The 14,492-nt window shown below is 28.4% G+C and overlaps 1 long non-coding RNA gene across 1 annotated transcript; it reads left to right on the top strand.

Annotated features, from left to right (window-relative positions):
- The first annotated feature begins 327 nt into the window (after positions 1–327).
- Positions 328–1,567, top strand: LOC130668198 (uncharacterized). Its single transcript, XR_008989965.1, has 5 exons — positions 328–474; positions 548–591; positions 709–869; positions 944–1,057; positions 1,436–1,567. It is a non-coding gene; the product is annotated as an uncharacterized LOC130668198 (long non-coding RNA).
- Positions 1,568–14,492: the final 12,925 nt, after the last annotated feature.

Here is a 14,492-nt window from a genome sequence, read left to right as displayed (position 1 = left end):
CTGACGAAACTTTTCCACCGACTGTTTTATCGTATTTTTAGAGTCGATAATCTAGAAATTTTGTTGCATAGAGAACTTAATGCAGATATATCAAACTTGTATATCGGTCGAATAAGTACCGACCGTCGTGATTGTATTTTGCTGACGATAAAGTAATTTTCAAATGATAAATTACCTTCATGATAGAAAGCGCCTGGGGAACTAGCACAGAATACTTAATTTTAAATAATTCAAATTTACCCGCCAATTTCCAGAATCTGCTGTCGGTAAAAATTTTCTATCATCAAATTACTAAATAAGAAATATTATTTAAATTACTAATTTACTTTATAATCGTTTGTTAAGCTTAATTACTGTATTTATTTGTCTATATCAGAATACTAAATGTAATGTGTAATTTCAAGATTAAAAATAGCTTCGGTGTTACGACATGACGCCAGCACTCGCGCCAACGATTCAATTTTAACATTTCTCGTACGTAAATAATTAATAAAAATTCCATATAAATAAACAATAAAATATGTATAAATATTTTTGTTTGCTCCAGGTGGTTAGTTAATTAACAACGCAGTCAGCCACATTGTACTCGAGGTAAATATCACTTTATTTCATCTCAATTGTCATCAGTTGAGTAAATTAAACTCATAACCTCAACAGCCATCAGTCAGTCAGTCAGTAAACAATAAAATAATTTATTTATTTTACCAGGTAGAGGCGAATTTAAATATCATTGACATTTAATGATAACTGGTAAAGTTTTGATTGTTTATTGCAACGGTCCAACCCTGTATTCAAATCTAATCCATCATAGATCGAGTCGACTTGATAACAAATATTGTCTGCGTGGAATTTTATGTGTTCACATCAATGTAAGTTCATTTGAATCCGTCATAAAGTTGTAAAATAATTTTTTTAATAATGAATTGTTCATTTATTCACTCAGAATCCAGCAAGTTGTCTGCTGTTGGGTCATCGCGTCCTAAATTTATCAAAGGGAATCTTAAATCTGAGCTCCGGAGATCCGAGTATTGATTTCTTATTGATGATCGCTGGCTAAGTGAGTAAACTTTTTGATAAAATAGAAAAATCACGAGCACCAGCGTACGCGTTGAGTCGTGAGGAAAGCATAAGGAATCTTTTGTCAATTAGCCATATTTTCGAAAAATTCTATATGATATTCTATAGAAAATTCTTCGTCAAACAAAATATGATCTTTTTCTAACTTTTCGTTCCATTTTTTTCCAAAAAAATTTTTTTTTTTCATTTTTTAATTTTTAATTTTTTCAAAATTAACATCATTCATACGGTCTAAAGTAGAATATACATGCATCAACTTTACTGATGAGCCCAGCAAGTATATTCGGGGCGAAACCGTTTTTTAAAACATAGTAAATTCAAGACTTTGATTTTATTCGATAAATGTTTTTTATTACAGTGCGTACTAATAATATAAGTCCTCATGTATTTATTAATACGATGAATTTAATCTAACAAGTCAATAAAGAAGACCAGTAAAGCCGTAATTCCTTTAACAAAAAATAAAAAAACCCTGGTCGTTTCAGTAAAATCACATAAAATAAAGTATTATTATTATTGTTAATAATGCAGAAATCAAATTGTAAGTCTTGTTAGACATTTAAATGCAAAAAAATGTTTATTATACTAATAATTATTGCTACAAGTATTATTACTATTATAATTGTTATTATTTTTATGTTTATTATTACCAGTATGATTGATATTTTAAACACAAAATAAAAATTATTATCGTTCGATTGAAAGAACATTTTCACAGATTTAAATGTTCTAGTCTGTATGAATAAAAACAATTCATTTTTTTTATAATTATTCTTTCATCATTGTTTATTAGTTAAATTAAGTAGATGAATTGTTATTTTTTTTTTTTATTAATAGTGAGAATTACAAAAAAAAAAATTTTTATTGTATGTATTTTTTTTTGTTTTCAATTATGTATTTTTTTTTTATTTCAATTATGTATTTTTTTTTTATTCCAATTATGTATTTTTTTTTTTTTATTTCAATTATGAATTTTTTTTTTTTATTTCAATTCTGTATTTTTTTCGATTTCAATTATGTATTTTTTTTTCTTCAAAAATGTTCATTATCGGAATTAATGTGATGATGAAAACTAAAAAATTAAATTAAAAAGAAAAAAAAATTATTTATTTTAAAATCCACGTTTGAAATGTATTCTTAAGCAGTATTAAGAGTCATAAAAAAATATTTTTGTAATGGATTTAAATAAAAAATTAATAACATGAAACAAATAACAAAAACTTAAAATTACAAAGTTAACCCATTACTTCATGCCACGAATTATTTAATATAAAATATTAGAAAAATACAAATAATTTTCCATGTGTGATTGCGTTGATATATGCATCATCAATTCACGCATTATATACTGCATATTTTTTATTTATACACTTATCCAAAAAATTAAAGGAACAAGAAAATTGTAGAGATTTTTTAGTGATTTTTGGAAGGCTGTATTTTCATGAAAAATGATCGCATCGAAAAAATAAAAAAAGCGAATTGAAGCTTGAAATCTCTAGTTTGAAGATCTTCCAGCAAAATATTTTTTTGAGCCACGGTTTTTGCGGAATCATAAGAAAAAAGTCGAGACAAAATTTTTCTAAATTTTTTGGTTTCGTTTTTTAGGTCTCCGGGGTCGGGAAAAATTTTTTTTTTGAAAAAATCGAAAATGGAGCTTGTAGGGAATTTATTCAAGTTTATTAAACTGCCCTTTAAATTACTGCGTGACCATTACTTGCTGAGATATCAATAATCAAAGACAAAAGGCTCCTTTTTCATTCAAAGGCTGATATCTCAGCAGCAAATTGTCGTACAGAGAAACAAAAAAAGCAAATTGTAGCTGAATAAACTTCCTAAACGAGCCATGAATTCGTTTTTTTGAAAAAATTTTTCCCGGCCCCGTAGACCTAAAAAACAAAACCAAAAAATTTAGAAAAATTTTGTCTCGACTTTTTTCTTATGATTCCGCAAAAACCGTGGCTCAAAGAAATATTTTGCTGGAAGATCTTCAAACTAGAGATTTCAAGCTTCAATTCGCTTTTTTTATTTTTTCGATGCGATCATTTTTCATGAAAATACAGCCTTCCAAAAATCACTAAAAAATCTCTACAATTTTCTTGTTCCTTTAATTTTTTGGATAAGTGTATAAATAAAAAATATGCAGTATATAATGCGTGAATTGATGATGCATATATCAACGCAATCACACATGGAAAATTATTTGTATTTTTCTAATATTTTATATTAAATAATTCGTGGCATGAAGTAATGGGTTAACTTTGTAATTTTAAGTTTTTGTTATTTGTTTCATGTTATTAATTTTTTATTTAAATCCATTACAAAAATATTTTTTTATGACTCTTAATACTGCTTAAGAATACATTTCAAACGTGGATTTTAAAATAAATAATTTTTTTTTCTTTTTAATTTAATTTTTTAGTTTTCATCATCACATTAATTCCGATAATGAACATTTTTGAAGAAAAAAAAATACATAATTGAAATCGAAAAAAATACAGAATTGAAATAAAAAAAAAAAATTCATAATTGAAATAAAAAAAAAAAAATACATAATTGGAATAAAAAAAAAATACATAATTGAAATAAAAAAAAAATACATAATTGAAAACAAAAAAAAATACATACAATAAAAATTTTTTTTTTTGTAATTCTCACTATTAATAAAAAAAAAAATAACAATTCATCTACTTAATTTAACTAATAAACAATGATGAAAGAATAATTATAAAAAAAATGAATTGTTTTTATTCATACAGACTAGAACATTTAAATCTGTGAAAATGTTCTTTCAATCGAACGATAATAATTTTTATTTTGTGTTTAAAATATCAATCATACTGGTAATAATAAACATAAAAATAATAACAATTATAATAGTAATAATACTTGTAGCAATAATTATTAGTATAATAAACATTTTTTTGCATTTAAATGTCTAACAAGACTTACAATTTGATTTCTGCATTATTAACAATAATAATAATACTTTATTTTATGTGATTTTACTGAAACGACCAGGGTTTTTTTATTTTTTGTTAAAGGAATTACGGCTTTACTGGTCTTCTTTATTGACTTGTTAGATTAAATTCATCGTATTAATAAATACATGAGGACTTATATTATTAGTACGCACTGTAATAAAAAACATTTATCGAATAAAATCAAAGTCTTGAATTTACTATGTTTTAAAAAACGGTTTCGCCCCGAATATACTTGCTGGGCTCATCAGTAAAGTTGATGCATGTATATTTTACTTTAGACCGTATGAATGATGTTAATTTTGAAAAAATTAAAAATTAAAAAATGAAAAAAAAAATTTTTTTTGGAAAAAAATGGAATGAAAAGTTAGAAAAAGATCATATTTTGTTTGACGAAGAATTTTCTATATGATGATGTTAAAGCAAGTATTCCAAATTTGCTGTCATATTTTCGAAAAATTCTATATGATATTCTATAGAAAATTCTTCGTCAAACAAAATATGATCTTTTTCTAACTTTTCATTCCATTTTTTTCCAAAAAAAATTTTTTTTTTTTCATTTTTTAATTTTTAATTTTTTTAAAGTTAACATTATTCATACGGTCTAAAGTAGAATATACATGCATCAACTTTACTGATGAGCCCAGCAAGTATATTCGGGGCGAAACCGTTTTTTAAAACATAGTAAATTCAAGACTTTGATTTTATTCGATAAATGTTTTTTATTACAGTGCGTACTAATAATATAAGTCCTCATGTATTTATTAATACGATGAATTTAATCTAACAAGTCAATAAAGAAGACCAGTAAAGCCGTAATTCCTTTAACAAAAAATAATAATACTGATAATAATAATAACGATAAATAAAAATCAAATAAATAATTATTGCTTTACACATTACACCGGATAGAACATTAAACTGTATAAATATTTTTTTTTGTTCTATCGATGAAAATACTAATTCAGATAGCAACGATAATAACAGCAATAATGAAAATACAAATTGTTTTGTTGCATAAACGTATATGAACATATCTACAAATATATTTACAATTTGTTTCTAATATTGTTACCAATCAATACTTATTGACAACAAATAAATAAAAAATAAATAAATATATGAATAAATAAATAGATAAATATATAAAAAAATAAATAGATAAATATAAAAATAAATAAATAAATAGATATGTACATAAATAAATTCATTCACTGATTCCTTTTCCTCTTCCTGCTTCTCTTCAACTCGACACCATGCTCTGTCAAGAGGTGATCCCCAACTTTCCGAGGATCGGTGAAGCAAAAGTCGCAACCGTCTACAGAACACCGTAAACTTTGCCTCAAATGAATCAGCCAAGCGTGGATAACGGCGTTACACCGCAAACGGGTTATTCCACACTTGGCACATTCAAACTGAGTAGCAAACTCGTTTTTCAGTATGAAATACTGAGCCCAGTCTACTCGTTTGAATAACTGAGAATCGTCTACGGCATACAACTCGGTGTACGACGGTCCAAGCTTCGGAACGTCAGGGATCACGTCAAGTTGAAGCGCGTGCAGCATCGCCCGGATCTTATCATCCTCCGTCGCGTTTGGAGGTATGATAGCAACTCTCTTGTCTCGATTTCGGTATTCAAGCGCCCCTGCTGGAAGTGGTCGGTCCGAGACCCTCCTTCTTTTGGACCTCGTAACGGGAGGCGAAAGTTCCATTTCGGCGTCTGGCGAGTTGATAATTGCCTGAGAACTCGGGTCAGGCTGCGGTGAAGGTGGTAAAAGCCTCGCTACCGGACGAGGAGGTGTACCTCCCGGACTAGAGGATGACCCCGACGCCGAGCGAGAATGGCGAGGAGGTGTACCTTCCGGACTAGATGAGGGCACCGGTGCTAGAGGAGAAGAATGAAGTGGTGATACATCTGGACTACTCAATGGCACTGTTGTTAGACGAGAACGGTGATGTGGTGTTTTTCGATGACCAGCTGGTACCGGACTAGAATCATCACTTCGGCCTCCTGGAGAGCTGACTAGATTAATGCGCTGACTAGATGGTACCGGACTAGAATCATCACTTCGGCCTCCTGGAGAGCTGACAAGATTAATGCACTGACTAGGTGGTTCGGTCGAAGGGAACTGATTAACAGCACATCTATGTGTTGAAATCTGCTGTTTCAGCTGGTCCCGTTCAGCACGTAAGAGTTTATTCTCATCTTTAGCCGCCACAAGTTCAGCACGTGTGAGTTTATTTTCATCTTTAGCCGCCGCAAGTTCAGCTCTTAATTCTGCTACAAGAGCTGACTCGTTAGAGCCACTCGCAGAAGTCACGGCGACTCCAGGCACGGGCAGAAACTTCTGTTGTTTCCTAAAACCCCACAAAAATTCCACTGTGGAGGCTATGTTGATGGTGTTGTATGGAGGTTTAATGCATGCAACCAGAAAACGTACGGTGTTTTCTGGTAGGGCATCATTGATACTTTTCCACAGCGGATTTAAGGGTTTAACGGAAGACGGCCGATATATGAACTGCTGGAAGCCGGACATTACAGATGTTATCTACCTAGTAGACTTGCTTACCGGTGTTGAAGGTGACCCACTAGGTCGAGAAGCATCAACTTCGTGCCGCTCGAGGCCAGGCATATCGACGACGACACAACTTTGCGTGGTTCTCGTATTAATCTGTGTTGATAGATTTTTTTTATTTACTTTTCGTAAAAATTAGTCAAATAACAAAATTTACTTATACAATGCTATTACTTATTTTTAAAACTATTTCTCTGTTGAAAAAGGCAGTTAGAACAATGAGTTTAAAAATAAAATTTAAGGATGAATAAACGAGCTTTCAGATGAAAGTAACGAAAATGAGCTTTACTATTGAATTAAATGTTATATTATATATATGTTTGGGACCATTATATTATACATACATTTGAGACTTATGAATACGGTATTTTTGAAGCCTACTCAACAAATTATATATACACTTATCCAAAAAATTAAAGGAACAAGAAAATTTTATAAATTTTTTAGTGATTTTTGGAAGGCTGTATTTTCATGAAAAATTATCGCATCGAAAAAATAAAAAAAAGCAAATTGAAGCTTGAAATCTCTAGTTTGAAGATCTTCCAGCAAAATATTTTTCTGAGTCACTGTTTTTGCGGAATCATAAGAAAAAAGTCGAGACAAAATTTTTCTAAATTTTTTGGTTTTGTTTTTTAGGTCTCCGGGGTCGGGAAAATTTTTTCGAAAAAACGAATTCATGGCTCGTTTAGGAAATTTATTCAGCTACGATTTGCTTTTTTTTGTTTCTCTGTACGACAATTTGCTGCTGAGATATCAGCCTTTAAATGAAAAAGGAGCCTTTTGTCTTTGATTATTGATATCTCAGCAAGTAATGGTCACACAGTAATTTAAAGGGCAGTTTAATAAACTTGAATAAATTCCCTACAAGCTCCATTTTCGATTTTTTCAAAAAAAAATTTTTTTTCATCCTTGATATCCATTTGAAAAACCCACAAAAAATGTCCATTTTCTGGTTTTTTAGTCAACTCATCGCTACTCTGCAAATATTGATAAAAAAAATAATGCTGCCAGGTAATTTTACAGCTTAATGTACCCTCAAAAACCCCGGAAATTTTCAGATTGATCCATTGAACCGTTTGTCCGGTCCGATTGCTCAAAGTTTTGCAAAACAATTAAAGGAACAAGTTTTGTTCTTTAAATTGTGTAATCATTACCAAAATGAAAAAATTAATTTTTTTCGGATTTTCTTTCATTTTTGCGTTAGTTATTCAGTAAATGTAAGGTAAAGAGGAAAAAAAAAATAACCCCCCGAATGAAACGTAAAAAAAAAAAATGTAAAAAAATTCTTGTTTGGTCTCGTTTTTTGGAAAATTTTTTTTTTTCCTCTTTACCTCACATTTACTGAATAACTAACGCAAAAATGAAAGAAAATCCGAAAAAAATTAATTTTTTCTTTTTGGTAATGATTACACAATTAAGGAACAAAACTTGTTCCATTAATTGTTTTGCAAAACTTTGAGCAATCGGACCGGACAAACGGTTCAATGGATCAATCTGAAAATTTCCAGGGTTTTTGGGGGTACATTAAGCTGTAAAATTACCTGGCAACAATATTTTTTTCATCAATATTTGCAGAGTAGCGATGAGTTGACTAAAAAACCAGAAAATGGACATTTTTTGTGGGTTTTTCAAATGGATATCAAGGATGAAAAAAATTTTTTTCTGAAAAAATCGAAAATGGAGCTTGTAGGGGATTTATTCAAGTTTATTAAACTGCCCTTTAAATTACTGTGTGACCATTACTTGCTGAGATATCAATAATCAAAGACAAAAGGCTCCTTTTTCATTCAAAGGCTGATATCTCAGCAGCAAATTGCCGTACAGAGAAACAAACAAAAGCAAATTGTAGCTGAATAAACTTCCTAAACGAGCCATGAATTCGTTTTTTTTGGAAAAATTTTTCCCGGCCCCGTAGACCTAAAAAACAAAACCAAAAAATTTAGAAAAATTTTGTCTCGACTTTTTTCTTATGATTCCGCAAAAACCGTGGCTCAAAGAAATATTTTGCTGGAAGATCTTCAAACTAGAGATTGTAAGCTTCAATTTGCTTTTTTTATTTTTTCGATGCGATCATTTTTCATGAAAATACAGCCTTCCAAAAATCACTAAAAAATTTATACAATTTTCTTGTTCCTTTAATTTTTGTGATAAATGTATATATGTATATACCATATTAGAGTAAATTTCATGACTTAGAAGTTAGCTGCATAATATTGTCAACAATTATTAATTTAAATAATAATCACGAGCAACCTGCAGTCACTACCCTGATTTAAAAAAATGATTAAAAATGATTTCACACGTTAAATGTCCATAAGAAACAGGATTAGAAATGATTTGAAGAATTAAAAAGTATTTAAAATGATTAAAAAACAAATCATTTTAAATACTTTTTAATCATTTTTTTTAATCAGGGTACGGGACTGCCCAAATATCACTACTGAATTTATAAAATACGCAGAAAAAATGGATTTCCTGTAGCAACAAAATTTTAATTTGCAACAAGAAATTTTATAGATTATTAATTAAATACAAAAATTGTCTTGGGGTGAGAAAAAATTTCATTGGTTAAGAAATAATTTCTTGTACCAACTAATTTTTTCTAGTTCTAATTAAATTTTTGTTTTCAATTATCCACGATGCAAATTTTCTTGGGGTAAGTAAAAATTTTCTTTAGGCGAGTAAAGCCCTGATTAAACAACTGAATTCGATCGAATGAAACAGAATTAAATTTTTAATTCTATTTAATTCAGATAAATTCTGATAATTCGGTACCTAACTTAAAAATTAATTCTGTCTAACTCGGCAGGAAAACCAGAATTTGTCCAAATTAAAACGAATTTAAATAATTTTATTCGGTTTAATTCTGATTAATTCTCCAATTTCTGGTTTTAAATCCGAATTAAACTGAATTAAAACGAATTTGAAATTTTTAAATCGCTTTTATTCTGTTTAATTCAAATTCAAATTTTCAATTCAGTTGAATTCTGTTTTGCAGAATTAGACAGAATATAACGCAATTAAAATTTTTAATTCGGTCGAATTCAGTTGTTTAATCAGGGTAGATTTTTTATGTCAATGAATCCTTTTTTTTTCTATCCACACTTTTTTGGCTTTGAGAAGCTTCCTGAAACCAAAAGGGAGCATAAAAATCTGTCATTTCGGAATAAGTAACGCGATATAAATAATATATAGATATATATATTCAGTGACATTCAGTCATCTTTAGTGTCAGAATAATTAAAGTATTAATTTATTTAAAGAAAATAAATACGATCGTCTTAGTTCTCATAATTTAAATGCAATCCTAATGATAGTGGCTTGCAGGCACACCGTCAAAAGTAAAAATTTCAGAAGTATACCAACTTCAGAAACTCACAGTTAGGAATGTAAAAAATAAAGATGGTTCATAATTCAGAATGACAAATCATCACCTTGTCAAAAACATCGAATCTCTAATCTTTATATCAACACATACTCAGAATTTACAATATTCATTCTTTCGTAATAAAGAATTAACAATATTTAGAATGACAATATTTCAGAAATCCAATACTTCCGAAATATTCAAACTACGAACGCCAATTCTTCAGAATTACATTTTATACGAATGACCATTTTAGTAAAATTTTCTAAGCTTTGCTGACAGTCGGTATTACAGACTTTCCCTATGAATTTACCATTATCATGTGAGTGCTTTGGCGGATTGATTGGGTTTAAAAAATTTGTATGACTCGTTATGTAATAATTATATATGAATTTTACGAGTTTAATTTGTATGAAACGATTATATTGAATGTACTGAATTAAGATAGAAGTGCTATTTGTGGCCAGTAATAATTAAGTTCTAATAACTCTCTAATCATGAATAAGTGAAAATAAGTGAAAATTTACTAATGCCAAATGCAAACCGAACCACTAATTTCAAAAAGTGGTTCGGTTGGCACTCAGAATTAGTGAATATTCACTTATTCATGTTTAGAAAGAATAGTTGAGTTATAATTATTTAAGCTTCAACATAAAATCGTAAAATTAGTGACATAATTTTTTTAACACATACTAATAAACAATATAATCTCATCTGAATAGAAAAAATAGAATTATCACCAGTTAAATTTTTACGAGAAATCCCAGAGACATACCATTGAAATTCTATAGAAAATATAAAAATTATAACCAGTTAAATTTTTACGAGAAATCCCAGAGACATACCATTGAAATTCTATAGAAAATATAAAAATTATAACCAGTTAAATTTTTACGAGAAATCCCAGAGACATACCATTGAAATTCTATAGAAAATATAAAAATTATAACCAGTTAAATTTTTACGAGAAATCCCAGAGACATACCATTGGAATTCTATAGAAAATATAAAAATTATAACCAGTTAAATTTTTACGAGAAATCCCAGAGACATACCATTGAAATTCTATAGAAAATATAAAAATTATAACCAGTTAAATTTTTACGAGAAATCCCAGAGACATACCATTGAAATTCTATAGAAAATATAAAAATTATAACCAGTTAAATTTTTACGAGAAATCCCAGAGACATACCATTGAAATTCTATAGAAAATATAAAAATTATAACCAGTTAAATTTTTACGAGAAATCCCAGAGACATACCATTGAAATTCTATAGAAAATATAAAAATTATAACCAGTTAAATTTTTACGAGAAATCCCAGAGACATACCATTGAAATTCTATAGAAAATATAAAAATTATAACCAGTTAAATTTTTACGAGAAATCCCAGAGACATACCATTGAAATTCTATAGAAAATATAAAAATTATAACCAGTTAAATTTTTACGAGAAATCCCAGAGACATACCATTGAAATTCTATAGAAAATATAAAAATTATAACCAGTTAAATTTTTACGAGAAATCCCAGAGACATACCATTGAAATTCTATAGAAAATATAAAAATTATAACCAGTCAAATTTTTACGAGAAATCCCAGAGACATACCATTGAAATTCTATAGAAAATATAAAAATTATAACCAGTTAAATTTTTACGAGAAATCCCAGAGACATACCATTGAAATTCTATAGAAAATATAAAAATTATAACCAGTTAAATTTTTACGAGAAATCCCAGAGACATACCATTGAAATTCTATAGAAAATATAAAAATTATAACCAGTTAAATTTTTACGAGAAATCCCAGAGACATACCATTGAAATTCTATAGAAAATATAAAAATTATAACCAGTCAAATTTTTACGAGAAATCCCAGAGACATACCATTGAAATTCTATAGAAAATATAAAAATTATAACCAGTTAAATTTTTACGAGAAATCCCAGAGACATACCATTGAAATTCTATAGAAAATATAAAAATTATAACCAGTTAAATTTTTACGAGAAATCCCAGAGACATACCATTGAAATTCTATAGAAAATATTAAAATTATAACCAGTTAAATTTTTACGAGAAATCCCAGAGACATACCATTGAAATGCTATAGAAAATTTAAAAATTATAACCAGTTAAATTTTTACGAGAAATCCCAGAGACATACCATTGAAATTCTATAGAAAATATAAAAATTATAACCAGTTAAATTTTTACGAGAAATCCCAGAGACATACCATTGAAATTCGATAGAAAATATAAAAATTATAACCAGTTAAATTTTTACGAGAAATCCCAGAGACATACCATTGAAATTCTATAGAAAATATAAAAATTATAACCAGTTAAATTTTTACGAGAAATCCCAGAGACATACCATTGAAATTCTATAGAAAATATAAAAATTATAACCAGTTAAATTTTTACGAGAAATCCCAGAGACATACCATTGAAATTCTATAGAAAATATAAAAATTATAACCAGTTAAATTTTTACGAGAAATCCCAGAGACATACCATTGAAATTCTATAGAAAATATAAAAATTATAACCAGTTAAATTTTTACGAGAAATCCCAGAGACATACCATTGAAATTCTATAGAAAATATAAAAATTATAACCAGTTAAATTTTTACGAGAAATCCCAGAGACATACCATTGAAATTCTATAGAAAATATAAAAATTATAACCAGTTAAATTTTTACGAGAAATCCCAGAGACATACCATTGAAATTCTATAGAAAATATAAAAATTATAACCAGTTAAATTTTTACGAGAAATCCCAGAGACATACCATTGAAATTCTATAGAAAATATAAAAATTATAACCAGTTAAATTTTTACGAGAAATCCCAGAGACATACCATTGAAATTCTATAGAAAATATAAAAATTATAACCAGTCAAATTTTTACGAGAAATCCCAGAGACATACCATTGAAATTCTATAGAAAATATAAAAATTATAACCAGTTAAATTTTTACGAGAAATCCCAGAGACATACCATTGAAATTCTATAGAAAATATAAAAATTATAACCAGTTAAATTTTTACGAGAAATCCCAGAGACATACCATTGAAATTCTATAGAAAATATTAAAATTATAACCAGTTAAATTTTTACGAGAAATCCCAGAGACATACCATTGAAATTCTATAGAAAATATAAAAATTATAACCAGTTAAATTTTTACGAGAAATCCCAGAGACATACCATTGAAATTCTATAGAAAATATAAAAATTATAACCAGTTAAATTTTTACGAGAAATCCCAGAGACATACCATTGAAATTCTATAGAAAATATAAAAATTATAACCAGTCAAATTTTTACGAGAAATCCCAGAGACATACCATTGAAATTCTATAGAAAATATAAAAATTATAACCAGTTAAATTTTTACGAGAAATCCCAGAGACATACCATTGAAATTCTATAGAAAATATAAAAATTATAACCAGTTAAATTTTTACGAGAAATCCCAGAGACATACCATTGAAATTCTATAGAAAATATAAAAATTATAACCGGTTAAATTTTTACGAGAAATCCCAGAGACATACCATTGAAATCCCATATAACAGTCTTGTAAAAGGCTTGCGCAAGCCTGGTCTCAAATCCCCTAGTTGTCTATGTCTTTATATGACTCAGTATCTTGCTGCAGACACTGGTCCACAGATTTATATTGCAACTTTTGTGCAGGACTTGTTTAAAAACTTTGTGTTATGTTATACTTCAAGAATTGTACAAGATTCTTGAATATATCTTGCTCAAGATGTATTGATACAGTTAACTTGAGCATATCTTGCACCAGAATCTATCGGCAGATGCTTGGGCATATCTTGCGCCAGATCTGCTCAAGACGTGTCATATTACACTGTCTATCTCACTCTTGTCTCTCTCACTTTATCTCCTCCATCGGCACACGTTACCAGAGCTCAGTGGTACTCAATTGAAGTTATAATCGGATAGAAAAACATTTTTAATCCGGAGTTCATTTGCAAAATTAGAAGCGCCGTAGTAATTACAAGTAAAATTTAATTCATAACCTATAATAACATATGTTTTTTGATAGATGGTTTGATTTTAATAAAATTATTAAAGGATAACACGAAAAATTCTACACAGGGAATATTATCTAATAAATTTTACTCGTTAATTGTGAATCAAACTGGGCCTGCATGAACAATTACTCGTCCGTTTCTAGATAGTGTTCAATTATGGGGTAAAAACACCCAATTTCAAGTAATTTTTATATAAAAAAGAATAAAAAATAAAACAAAACAAATCTGTTGTTATTTTTTCCGTATTTATTATCTTTTCAGCCCAGGCTTACTCTAAATTGCAGGATAAATTTTATCGAAAAATTCTCCCGTTTATGAAATACGATAATGAAATGTTTTTAAAATTTTTTAAAAAATTGAAATCAGTTACTTTGATACTAAAATACAGATATTGATCATTTTTTTTTGCTTTTATTAT

The sequence above is a fragment of the Microplitis mediator genome, chromosome 5 (assembly GCF_029852145.1).
Source record: "Microplitis mediator isolate UGA2020A chromosome 5, iyMicMedi2.1, whole genome shotgun sequence".
In the NCBI taxonomy this organism is placed as follows: Eukaryota; Metazoa; Arthropoda; class Insecta; order Hymenoptera; family Braconidae; genus Microplitis; species Microplitis mediator.
This window is presented reverse-complemented; position numbering and strand designations above follow the sequence as displayed.